This window comes from Monodon monoceros, unplaced genomic scaffold (assembly GCF_005190385.1).
Source record: "Monodon monoceros isolate NGI ecotype Baffin Bay Population unplaced genomic scaffold, NGI_Narwhal_1 Super_Scaffold_20, whole genome shotgun sequence".
NCBI lineage: Eukaryota > Metazoa > Chordata > Mammalia > Artiodactyla > Monodontidae > Monodon > Monodon monoceros.
This window is the reverse complement of record NW_021703777.1, coordinates 114,852,058-114,865,184: the sequence shown is the minus strand read 5'-3', so window position 1 is coordinate 114,865,184 and position 13,127 is coordinate 114,852,058.

Sequence of the window (13,127 nt, the reverse complement as noted above, 5' to 3'; positions counted from 1 at the left end):
CTGATTGGGATGAAAACTGATCGATTCCAACCTAAATCAAGGGCAATCATTCGGGTGAGTTGACTAGCCATTGAAACTTAGGGCAGAGTCGTGAGGAATTCTAACATGTGGTCTAATATTTTTAAAATGAAGGCCATTGTTTTAATCAACATTGTGGACGAGAGTCCTCTGAAAGGATATTTATAGGGAAAAAAAATGGACCGTGATTTTTTTTTTTTTTTTTTTTTTTTTGCGGTATGCGGGCCTCTCACTGTTGTGGCCTCTCCCATTGCGGAGCACGGGCTCCGGACGCGCAGGCTCAGCGGCCATGGCTCACGGGCCCAGCCGCTCTGCGGCACGTGGGATCTTCCTGGGCTGGGGCACGAACCCGCGTGCCCTGCATCGGCAGGCAGACTCTCAACCACTGCGCCATCAGGGAAGCCACTTGATTTTTTTTTTAATAGATTTATTTATTTTATTTATTTACTGTTGGCTGCGTTGGGTCTTCGTTGCTGTGCGCGGGCTTTCTCTAGTTGACACGAGCGGGGCTACTCTTCATTGCAGTGCACATGTTTTCATTGGGCTGGCTTCTCTTTTTGCAGAGCATGGCCTCTAGGTGTGCGGGCTTCATTCATTGTGGCACACAGGCTCAGTACTTATGGCACACGGGCTTAGTTGCTCCTCAGCATGTGGGATCTTCCCCGACCAGGAATCGAACCCATGTCCTGTGCCTTGGCAGGCAGATTCTTAACCACTGTGCCACCAGGGAAGTCCCTGGACCTTGATTAATTGGCAACATTAAATAGGTGGAGAAGAGGATGAAGACAGTCATAGATTCGTTCATCTATTCCTTCAAGAAATTAGTCATGAAGCCTCTATGGGAACTGTGCGAAACACCAGGGATTTTGTGGAGAGCAAAAGCGACAGGGTTCCTGCCTTATATGGAGCTTACCCTCCAGCGTGTGGAGTCAGATGACAAACATAGTAAAAGACAAAGATCACTTCAGATAGTAATAGGTGCTATGGAGGAAGGAGAACAGTTTAATGGGATGAAAAGTGACCTGGGGGGAGGTTGACGGTGAGTGTTTTAGGTACGGAGGGCAGAGACTCCCTGGGCAGGTAGATTTGATTGAGATCTAAGAGTTGAAGAGTGGCCCTGTGAAGACCCAGAGGAAGGGCATTCTTTGAAGAGGGAGTAGCAAGTACAAGAGGCCTGACATAGCAATGAACTTGATACACTGGTGGACAAAATCAACAACACCAACAATAAAAACAAAACAAAAAACAGTGTGGCCAAAGAAAGTAAACAAAGGACAAAAAGTCCAAGACAAAGTTAGTAGGATAGGCCACAAGGAAACAGTTCCTTTTAATCACAAAGAGAATTTAAAAGGAAGATTAAAGTAGAGGACAATTTAGATCCTGAGAAGACTCAGGAAAAATAAAAATCCATTAAAACAGCATTTTTGAGGATATAGAGAAAAGACAGTAACCCTGGGTGTAATGCCCCTATACTAGTAAAGACAAGATCTAAAACCTGGTTGACACTCAGTATCAGAAAGCTTTGGTTTACAAATGTGTGCTCCAGAAGGAAAGGCAAAACCCTCACTGCTGCTGTTGGCAGCAGGTAAGGATCAGTGATCAACCCAAACTACAATGTTGTAGCTGCCACAGTTGGTATTTGAAATCCAGCGGGAAATGGAGATGATTACCACTGATATCTTCATTAAACAACAACAAACTACATAGGTAAAATTTAATGGCCTAAGTGCTTTGGATTTTTAATAAAGTAAAAATGTTAAAACTCCTGTGTGAGAACCCCCAAAATTATCAGTGCATAATTTACTCCTTAGAGGTAATATTTCATTTGTTTTATGTTTCAAAGGCTTAACAGCACTTTAATTTGGTCTGAATTCCTTTGTCTACCAATTTGAAAGGCAAAGAAAGTTCACTTCTTTCCCAAAGAAGCTGAGATTTTAATTAACTACACATTATTTACTGGACTTTGGGGCCCCAAATACAGACTGGATGAGATTTTTTAAAGGTTAGCATGTTCTCGAGGATCTGTAGCAACTTTTCCTGACCAGTTCTACTTCAGCCTGGATTGTGAAACTGCATCTTGATTCAGCATGCTTTGGTAGGAAAAAACTGTTAGCCTTTCAATAATATGGGACAAACACTGAGCTTAGACAAAGGGGACAAAAATGAAACAGAAAATGTACCATCTGTTGAGTGGCCATGAAGTAGCCAACACAGCACTTTTCATATCCCTGCACAACAGCACTCTGGGGTGGCACTGTCACCCCCAGATGCAACTTGGAGAGAAACTAGCAAACGTCTGAGCTATTAAATGGCTGAGGAGAATTTGCTATAACATCCTTTGGTTGACAGTCTATGTGCTGTCCACCAGACAATATGGTATCCCCTATTTAGATGTAACAGTGACGATAAGAAGAATTTGTTTACTAATGTTAAGAAAAAATCCAGCTTATGAATGGTCATCTTAATTGTAACACACCCCTTTTCTGATGGAAAAGTTACCTATTAGAAATTTGCCCAGCAAAGTGGTAAGAATCTGCCTGCCAATGCAGGGGACACGGGTTCAAGCCCTGGTCCAGGAAGATCCCACATGCCGCGGAGCAACTAAGCCCATGCGCCAGAACTACTAAGCCTGCGCTCTAGAGCCTGTGAACCACAACTACTGAAGCCCGTGTGCCTAGAGCCCGTGCTCCGCAACAAGAGAAGTCACCTTAGTAAGAGAAGTCACCGCAATGAGAAGCCTGTGCACCGCAACGAAGAGTAGCTCCCGCTCGCTGCAACTAGAGAAAAGCCCGCATGCAGCAACGAAGACCCAACGCAGCCAAAATAAAGAAAATTTAAAAATTAATTATTAATTTAAAAAAAAGAGAGAACTAGATAAGAAACTGGATATAGAGTCAGTGAAAAATATTTATTGAGAAACTTGTAGTAAGTAATGAGGATCCGGAAATGAATAAGATCCAATAGCTCACTCAAGAGCTTTCTTAAGGAGAGCACAAATCCATCCAACCACTTGAGTAAAAGTCCTCACTATGAAAAAGTCAGTATATCTTTTTTTTTTTTTTTTTTTGCGGTATGCGGGCCTCTCACTGTTGTGGCCTCTCCCGTTGCGGAGCACAGACACCAGACGCGCAGGCTCAGCGACCATGGCTCACGGGCCCAGCCGCTCCGCGGCATGTGGAATCTTCCCAGACTGGGGCACGAACCCATGTCCCCTACATCAGCAGGCGGACTCTCAACCACTGCGCCACCAGGGAAACCCAAGTCAGTATATCTTTAAGTGATCATTTGGATGCCACTAAATTGGTGTACATTAAAGATCCTTGTATTACCTTTTGTGCTCTTTCTTTCTAAATATTTATCAAACATTTTGAAAATGAAAGAATATAGAAAGTTATAAAGTATAACATCATAGCTTCAAATTATAGTTACACATACTATTATGTATCACAATCAAAAATAAAAATCATGGCATTATCTATATTCTTAAAACTGATGTTATTGTTCAGGTTTTTCTGTTGATGTTCAGGGTTTTAAACATTTTAATATCTTCAAGAGATCTATGTCTTAACAGGTTTCTTCCTTCTGCCTTTATTATTATATGCCCTGTTGAGCTAGTTAAGTTCCAAAGGTTAAAATTATTCAAAGTTATTGTTGAGTGTCTGAGATAATTTACCTAAAACATTTCTGAAGACAAGCATTCCACAAGACACATGCCATTACATTAACAGCCGTTCTGTCACAGAAGGAAACCTTACTAATTAACTTCTTATTTCAGGCTCCCAGATGGAACCCAGCATCTTCCATAAAGTTGCCTTTGCTTAGACTCAGCTGTGAGCTGCAACAGAACTGATACTGTGTGCCAGGTATTGCTTTTCTTGTTGACTGTCTGACCATATTTCATTTTTCTGATGACCATTTGATAGCAAGGAACATTTAGTCACATGTAGAGCCTTTGTACACTGGGTAGAGGTTTTCTAAGCCTTCTAAAAATAAAGACTAGTCTCGAGTAGCATTATATTTTTATTTATTATTATTATTTTATTTATTTATTTTTGGCTGCGTTGGGTCTTCGTTGCTGCACACGGGCTTCCGCTAGTTGCGGAGAGCGGGGGCTACTCTTCGTTGCGGTGCACGTGCTTCTCACTGTGGTGGCTTCTCTTGTTGGGGAGCACAGGCTCTAGGCATGCGGGCTCTAGAGCACAGGCTCAGTAGTTGTGGTGCACGGGCTTAGTTGCTCCGCGGCATGGGATCCTCCTGGACCAGGGCTCGAACCCATGTCCCGGCACTGGCAGGAGGATTCTTAACCACTGCACCACCAGAGAAGCCCACAGAGTAGCATCATATTTTTAATGCCCTGAGTTTGTTTTACTACACAACTCAGCTATAATTACTGCGTATGAGTCTCTGTTTCAAAACTGTATCTATCTTTCAGTCCCCAAATGAGGGCAAAATGTCCTTCACAATGTAACTGTTTCATGGAAGGGTGGGGGCAAAATAAATTCTTTCTGATTTCAGTTCCACTAGAAAATTTTGTTTCCAGTTGTTATAACAGTGTTATACATAAATAAGCCTTTTGATGCTTTAGGGTTTTTTTTTTTAATGAGGGTGTGTAGGAAAGCAACAGTAAAGTACATAGCTTAATTGCTTAGACAAGAAACTCTGTTGCATTACAAAATGCCGGGAGTTGTTTTACAGATGGTGAATATAATTTAGCTGAAAAGGTTTGTAATCTTCTCATCAAATTAAACCATGGCTATTTTTGTTTTGTCTTATCTTTCTTTTTCTTTAGCAATATTCTAATATGGACAGCCTTACATGTGATACAATTGCAGGAGGCATCTTCTTTATCCAAATTCCTGCTCTCCTGGGACTCAGTTCAGGGGATGCCTGAAAGCCCATAATTCCTTTGACCATGCATTCTTTTGTCCCTGTTGAAAAGTTAATAACTCCAGACTGGCTGACACATTAAGTCTTATCAGGCAGCTGGTACACTTGGGAGTCTTTTACTAGGAGCCTAGATACCTGATTCATTGATACAATCTTTTTTTTTCTTGCAAACAGATAAAAAACAAGACTAGTCTGCTTATAATGTAGCATGGGAGATGCAATTCTGGGGAAATTAAGACAACTTTGCTTACAGCTGACCCTATGTTTCATGTAAAGTGATTGTTTAATTGACAATGCACTCCCAAAATATTTAGCATTTGGAAAATTCATGTAGTCACACTACAAATAAGTATCTGTTTAAATTCCCTGTCAACAGATCAATTTTGCAGAATGTAACTATGGTAGCCAGCCTCAAAGGCGGCGCCCAGCAATCTCCACTTCCTGGAACTCACACCCGTCCTGCACTGCACCAGGGTTAGTTTACTTTGTGAGCAATAGAATATGGCAGAAGTGATGGTATGTCAGTTCTGAGATTAGGTTATAAGAGCCTTTGTGATTTCTGTTTTGGTCACTCTTGTTCTCTTGGATCACTGGCCCCAGGGGAAGCCAATACCATGCTGTGAGTGGCCTTATAGAGAATTCCATGTGGTGATGAACTGAGGCCTCCAACCAACAACCTATGAGTGAGCTTGGAAGCAGATCCTTTAGCCCACCCAGGTCTTCAGATGACTGCAGCCCCATCACCACTTGGACTGCAACTTCATAAGACACCTTGAGTCAGAACCACCCAGCTTAGCCACTCGCAGATTCCTGACTCCCAGAAACTCTGTGGGGTAATAAATGCTTGTTGTTTTAAGCCACTAAGTTGTGGGACAAAAACTTATGTCGCTATAGATACTAACATAATTACCCATAATTACCCATTCATCATTAGTCTCCAGAATTCATAGGCTTGAAATACCTATGGAATATCATAATTTAGCATAAAACTCCTGCCAGATAAAAACGTATAAACTAGGTGTAGTAAACTCAAATGCTCAAAAAGTCCAGGCAGGACTTCCCTGGTGGCACAGTGGTTAAGAATCCACATGCCAATGCAGGGGACATGGGTTCAATCCCTGGTCTGGGAAGATCCCACATGTCGCGGAGCAACTAAGCCCGTGAGCCACAACTACTGAGCCTGCACTCTGGAGCCTGCGAGCCACAACTACTGAAGCCCACGCACCTAGAGCCCGTGCTCCACAACAAGAGAAGCCACTGCAATGAGAAGCCCGCGCACCGCAACAAAGAGTAGCCCTCACTCGCCACAACTAGAGAAAGCCCACGCACAGCAACGAAAACCCAATGCAGCCAAAAATAAATAAATAAAATAAATTTATTAAAAAAAAAAAAAAGTCCAGGCAAGCAGTGATCAATGGTGAATTGAGGACTGTTCCCTAAGTCTAAGGATGGAAACAGCAACAGACATTTGTTACCATGTGGGAATTAGGGTTGCAATGTTGCCAGATCTTTTGATTTTTCAAGGTATACATAAGTTGATCTCTTCCCAAGCTCCCAGATAATTAGTTCAAGCTAATCACAGTAAGTCTATCTTCCAGTCAGTGAATGTTTCAGGAACAGGCATGTGACCCAATAATGGTCTATAAGGTGTGAGGGGAAATCTCCTCAGAAGCTTCTGGGAAAGATTACTTCGCTCCTGAAAAAGAGGCACAGAAAGAGCAAGTCTCTTTTCTTCTTCTGAACATGGACTCTATCTAGATGTAATGTCCTGTTCTTTGCTGGCAGTCTGAAGATGAAGCCAACCCTAAGATGACCAAGTAGAGAGATACAGAGCCTGGCACCTCAAAGACATGGTTAGGCACTGAAGCAATCAACCTGGATTGGTTGGTATTTCCTATTGTATGAGATCATATAATCCTTTAAAATATCTGATTTTAAGCCAGTTTGATTTGAAGTGTCTTTTACTTGCAGCCAAAAGCTTTCTAATAGATACACAAGGGAGGTGGGTAGTCCTTAATTTTATGGATGAGCTACTGATTTTAAATAATGCATAAAGTTCAATTATTAAAATGATTCTCTACCAAACAAAATATTGATATATCTGGATGGCATGTCAATCTTGTTGGCTGCTAGTTTGTGACATCTCTTGGAGACAATACACTACCACATTATAAAAAAATTTTAAAAGCTTGTTTGCATTTTATTTGAGGATCTCACTTGTTCACTGTTTATTGGCTGACATTTTTAAAAAATTAACTTAAATTTTTTACAGCAGTTTTAGGTTTGCAGCAAAATGGAGGGGAAGGTACACCGATTTCCCAAATATCCTCTGCACCACTCATGCATAGCCTCCTCCATTATCAACATACCCCACCAGAGTGATTATATTTGCTACAGTTGATGAACCTACATTGACACATCATCATCACCGAAAGTCCATAGTTTGCATTACAGTTTGCTCTTGGTGTCGTACATTCTATGTGTTTGGACAAATGTATAAGGACATGTATCCATCATTATAGTATCATACAAAGTATTTTTACTGTCCTAAAAATTCTCTGAGTTCTGCCTGTTCCTTCCTGTCCCCACACCTCAACCACTGGCAACCACTGATCTTTTTACTGTCTCAATAGTTTTGCCTTTTCCAGAATGTCATACAGTTGAAATCATATAGTATACAGTCTTTTCATCTTTTCAGATAGGCTTCTTTCACTTAGGTGATATGCATTTAAGATCCCTCCATGCCTTTTCATACTGAGTAATTCTTTTTAGTGCTGAATAATTCTCCACTGCCTATTGGCTGCCATTTAAGGGCCAATCACTGTGGAATGCATAATTCTTTCCATTGGGGATTTTTTAATGTAGACAAATCTGGAACAATGTGTTTGTGATTGTAGAAATTCTGTGTGTACAGCATGCCAGGCTAACACATATTGCAAGAGCAGAATTTGGTTAGGGAAGATTTAATAGTTTGAACAGGGCTTTAAAGGATATGTGGGATTTTGTCAGACTGACAAAGAGTTTAGGTAACTTTGTTGTATAAGAGCCAGAAATTATGTGGCTGTTGAAAAGTTAATGCAATCATAGTGTGGTATTTGAAACAAGGGCGACATTTTTTTTTTCCACTGAAATCTGCAATGGGCAAATAATATCTGAGGTACTGTTTTTTGGGTTTTATTTTTTGCGGTACGCGGGCCTCTCACTGCTGTGGCCTCTCCCGTTGCAGAGCACAGGCTCCGGACGCGCAGGCTCAGCGGACACGGCTCACGGGCCCAGCCGCTCCGCGGCATGTGGGATCTTCCCGGACCGGGGCACGAACCCGTGTCCCCTGCATCAGCAGGCGGACTCTCAACCACTGTGCCACCAGGGAAGCCCTGAAGTACGGTTTTTAATTCTATGAGCTGCAGTTTACTGCCACACTTGTCCTGATAACTGTCTTCACATACTTAAATGATAGTCATTTGCTCATTGTCCAGCACTTAACAAACTGCTTCTAATTCTTACAACTTTGTAAAATAGAATTATCTCCATATTACAGACAGGCAAACTATATTTTAAAAGAGGTTAGCAGTGACTGATGGATGACGGGAAGCCAGGATCCCTGAATCCCATCTCCACTCCCCCCTCCCCCCCCAGGCCCCACCCCCCCATCCTCAGGCAATGAGTTCCCCAGAGGGCATTTATGCATAGTATGCAAGCCCAGGCAAGTGTGGACTTTTACAATTAGTGAAGGCTTTGATCCCAAACCCCAAAGCAGTTTCCTAGCAGTAGGCCAATGACCACACAGCTAAACAGCTTCTCTCCCTCCCTTTCTGCCCCAACCTATGCCCAAATCTCAACTTTATGGTCCTTAAGATTCCAGTGATGAAGTAGAAAAAACACTAAGCAAAAGGAGGGAAAATAGGGCATTGTTCGTCTATGCTTATACAGACTTATATTTATATCTCCCATGATAATACTATTAAGGGAGTCTAGCAGTGTGAATCAATTGCTGTTCTTGGATCTGCACACTCCCAATCAGGACGTCTCTTTCTTTTCATTTTTGTTTTTTTTAATGTTTATTTATTTGGTTGCACTTGGTCATGTTGCGGTTTACTGGCTCCTTAGTTGTGGCATGCAAACTCTTGGCTGTGGAACGCATGTGGGATCTAGTTCCCTGACCAGGGATCGAACCCAGGCCCCCTGTACTGGGAGTGTGGGGTCTTAATTGCTGCACCACCAGGGAAGTCTCAGGACGGCTCTTTCTTGAAGGTGAAAAGAAGGGGCAGAGAAAGGAGTCTTTAGTGCCCCCTGAAGCTAATGAATAATTTAACAGGGATTTGAACCCAGATCTGCTGGACTCTAAATTGACACCAAATCAATAGGAGAGTAGAACCAGAATCATAGCTGGATAAAGTAGGTTTCCACCTGGAGGCAACTTCTGGCTTAGTAGATGGGGAGATTTTCCTAACAATTTGGATTTTCTAGAGGTGCAGCGTGCTAGCTTCCAAGTAGAAATTTCCTTCACCCATAGTTTTCAAGAAATACTTGGAAGTACAATTGTCAGGATGTTCAGAAAAGGATTCCTGCATTTGACAGAAAGTTGGAGCTCTAAGTCCTTTTCAACACGAAGATTCAGTGCTTCCCAGATCACAGGCAAGCAGTTCTAGCCAGGCTTTTCTTTCAATCTGTTTACTTTTTTCATCTGTGGCCACAGCCCACCTGCAACTGAGGGATTTGAAAACCACTCATTATCCTTAGGCAGACTCCTCATGAAAAGTGTTTTAACTCAAAATAGCTAGTAGTTCATTGGCTTTCAGGTACCAAACCTGTTGAGAGGAGGAGAAAACCCATCAGCGAGAACTAGTACTCAAGTGAGCAGAGCTGGGGCAGCCGCGTGTTTGTCATCCTTCTTAAATGGGGTGCGGCAAGAGGCAGAAGCATGATAGGGAGGGGATTTCCTGCTTCACTGAGGCAGGCTTTCACAGGGTGACTTAATATTGGGGGTTAAGAATTCAAAGGCAGGGCTTGCCTGGTGGTTCAGTGGTTGAGAATCTGCCTGCCAATGCTGGGGACACGGGTTCAAGTCCTAGTCCGGAAAGATCCTACATGCCACGGAACAACTAAGCCCGTGTGCCCGTGTACTGAGCCTGTGCTCTAGAGCCCGCGAGCCACAACGACTGAGTCTGTGTGCTGCAAGTACTGAAGCCCGCGTGCCTAGAGCCCGTGCTCCGCAACAAGAGAAGCTACCTCATTGAGAAGCCCGTGCACCTCAACGAAGAATAGCCCCCGCTCGCCACAATTAGAGAAAGCCCATGCACAGCAACGAAGACCCAACATAGCCAAAAATAAATTAATTAATTAAAAAAAAAAGAATTCAAAGGCAGTTACTGAGGCTAATCTACCATGTTGCAGTTGGCACTTTCTGAGTACTCTGTTTAACAGTTCACATGTATTATCTCAACTACCCCTCCCAGAGATCTATCCTGCAAACGGGATTGCCATCCCCTTTTCACAGATGTTGAGCCTTTGGCTTAGAGCACTAAGGGAACTCACCTAAGATCCCATAGTGAATAGGAGCTAGAGCCAGCGTGACCCCCAGTTTGATTTCAAGGCCAAATTAACCTTTTTTCTTTTCTGTTTTTGGGAGCTATCTATATATTTACATCTATATTCATCATATACAGTATGTATAATTTGGGTAAGCCTGGAACTGAATCTGTAGAATTAATTTCCATATAGGGATTACACCAAGGTTAGAAGAGTTTTTAAAAATAAATGGAGGGCTTCCCTGGTGGCGCAGTGGTTAGGAGTACGCCTGCCAATGTAGGGGAAAACATGTTCAAACCCTGGTCTGGGAAGATCCCACATGCCATGGAGCAACTAAGCCTGTGAGTCACAACTACTGAGCCTGTGTGCCACAACTACTGAAGCCTGTGTGCCTAAAGCCGGTGCTCCGCAGCATGAGAAGCCACTGCAATGAGAAGCCCACGCACTGCAACTAAGAGTAGCCTCTGCTCGCCGCAACTAGAGAAAAGCCCACGCACAGCAATGAAGACCCCATGCAGCCAAATATAAATAAATAATTTTTTTAAAAAAAGAAAACAAAAAAGTTTTATAAAATTTTTTATTTATAAAACAAAAAAGTTTTATAAAATTTCATTTTGAAAAATGAGAAAAATAGAGATAAAATGCCTCTTAGAAGCATTATGAATACGATGAGTCAAGCAGAACTTTTCTTTTGCTCTTGGACACTGTATGTAAGGTCAACAGCCCTTACACATGGTTATATATGGTTAAATATAGAACACCTGTTGCAGTTGTGGGTCCTCAGACATCTTCATGGTGGAGGGCTGGCAAAGAAGAGTGTGGCTGATATATGGCAGAGGTGTAAACTTTACCTCTGCTGCCAGAGACGTCCTGCCAACAGAGGCCCTCGGCCCAAATCACTGTACCATTCATTTAGCAATTCATTTCTTATTTTCTGGATCTTTCTTTTATTTTCTTGTACTTTTAACCAAATACTATATGTTCTTTACTGTATTCCCTGCCACAAAGACCTGATAATGTCTTATCATTTTAAATTTCCCACAGTCCCTAGACAGGGACTTATATTATTGCTATTATTTAATATATTTTTTCTTTTATGTGATACAGCAATGCTCAGTGTTCTTTTAACAACTTTTTTTTGCACTTGGAATTGTCCAAGTAAATACTGCTTCTTTGCCATATGTTTGAACGCTCTTAGCTTTTCCAAATACCGGCAGTACCCAAATTGTACATGGAACTTTTCCAAAAGTTATTTGATGTATTGGTTTTGGAACTCTGTAAAAATAAAATGTACAATATATTGGTTGTATTTCTAAATCAAACTACACTATTCAGCCCATCATGTATGTAAAGTAAAAGGATCCCCCCAAACCACCATAAAATCAAATGTTCTTACTGTAACGTAGTCACCACAGGAAAGTATATGCACATGTATTCATGCCCCACCTCCACCCCTCAAGGCTGCAACTCCTCCCTGCTGTGATATGGGCTGGGAGACTCTCCTCTTCACTCCCATTTTTAGGTTTTAGGCTGACAAGCTGGGGAGAGTTGAACTCTTGGGCCCCGTATCACCGAGGTTGCTTGATGGAATTGGAGGTTGCAGAGGTGAAAAGAGAGATTGGGGGGCCTCGTGGGGCTTTCTAAGTGTTGTGATGGGAAATGCCTGCAAGATGTCACTTGTTTCTTTCTTTTCCCTCTCCTTGCTCCTTTGTTGTTGCTGAAGGGGTTGGAAAGCAGAGAAAGAATTGGCAGTGGGGTTCTCGCAGTTGTAACACAATGGAGTTGAGTTGCCTCCCCTTCACCTTTGGCTTTGATGTGTGGGACAGAGGGTCAGGAGCGTCTGAGGAGGGAGTTGTGGCTAGGTGGCACCTAATCGAGGTAGAAGGAGGGGACTTCTTCCCATTCCCCCAACACACATGATGTGACGGAGGTGGGAGGGAGAAATGCATTTCAGGGATTGGATGGAGAATTGGAAATCCCAAACATCTGCATGTTGGTAGCAGCGAGGAGAAATGAGAGAAGAGATTAGCAGAGGAGGGGAGTAATATGTAAAGAGCAGGTCTGTTTAAGTCATACTCTGCCTGTAAAGTAGAGGACGAAACCCAAATTGAGGCCCCTGACTTCACAGTCCAATTACAGACGTGCCATTTTATATTCTCAGAAAGATATGCTCTAAAATTGAAGCGATTAAATCCAGGTGTGGAATTTTCTGTGGGTAACTCCACTTTGTATGTGTCAGCTTTATAATCTGTTAAATGTTAAGTAGACCTTGGAAAATCTTCAGCTCCTCTTAGGTGTATAGGAAGCTGGAGGAGAGGCCAGACCAGGGTCCCTCCTCTTTGGAACTCAGTTCCAACCATCTTCTCTTCTACTTCTTTCTCGTTATTTTCCTCTCTCCAAGGTACACAGGTGTGTCAGAATTGGGTCTGCCTCCAGACCCCCAGGAAGTGTGAAAGCCACAGGTGTAGGAGCCATGCAGGGAAGGGAGGGCAGCAGGGTCTAAGCAAGCCAGCCAGAATCCCAAGATGAGCCTTCCCTGGGCCATGATGTGAGTGGCAGAAGGTGGAGAGCCAGTTTTGAAGGAAAAGTGTGACTCCTTTTAGAATTGTCACCTATTATATCAAGAATCTGTGATTGGTGAACTCTGTCGACCCTACTAAAATAAGTAAATCAACCTCCCCCAAAGAAGGATT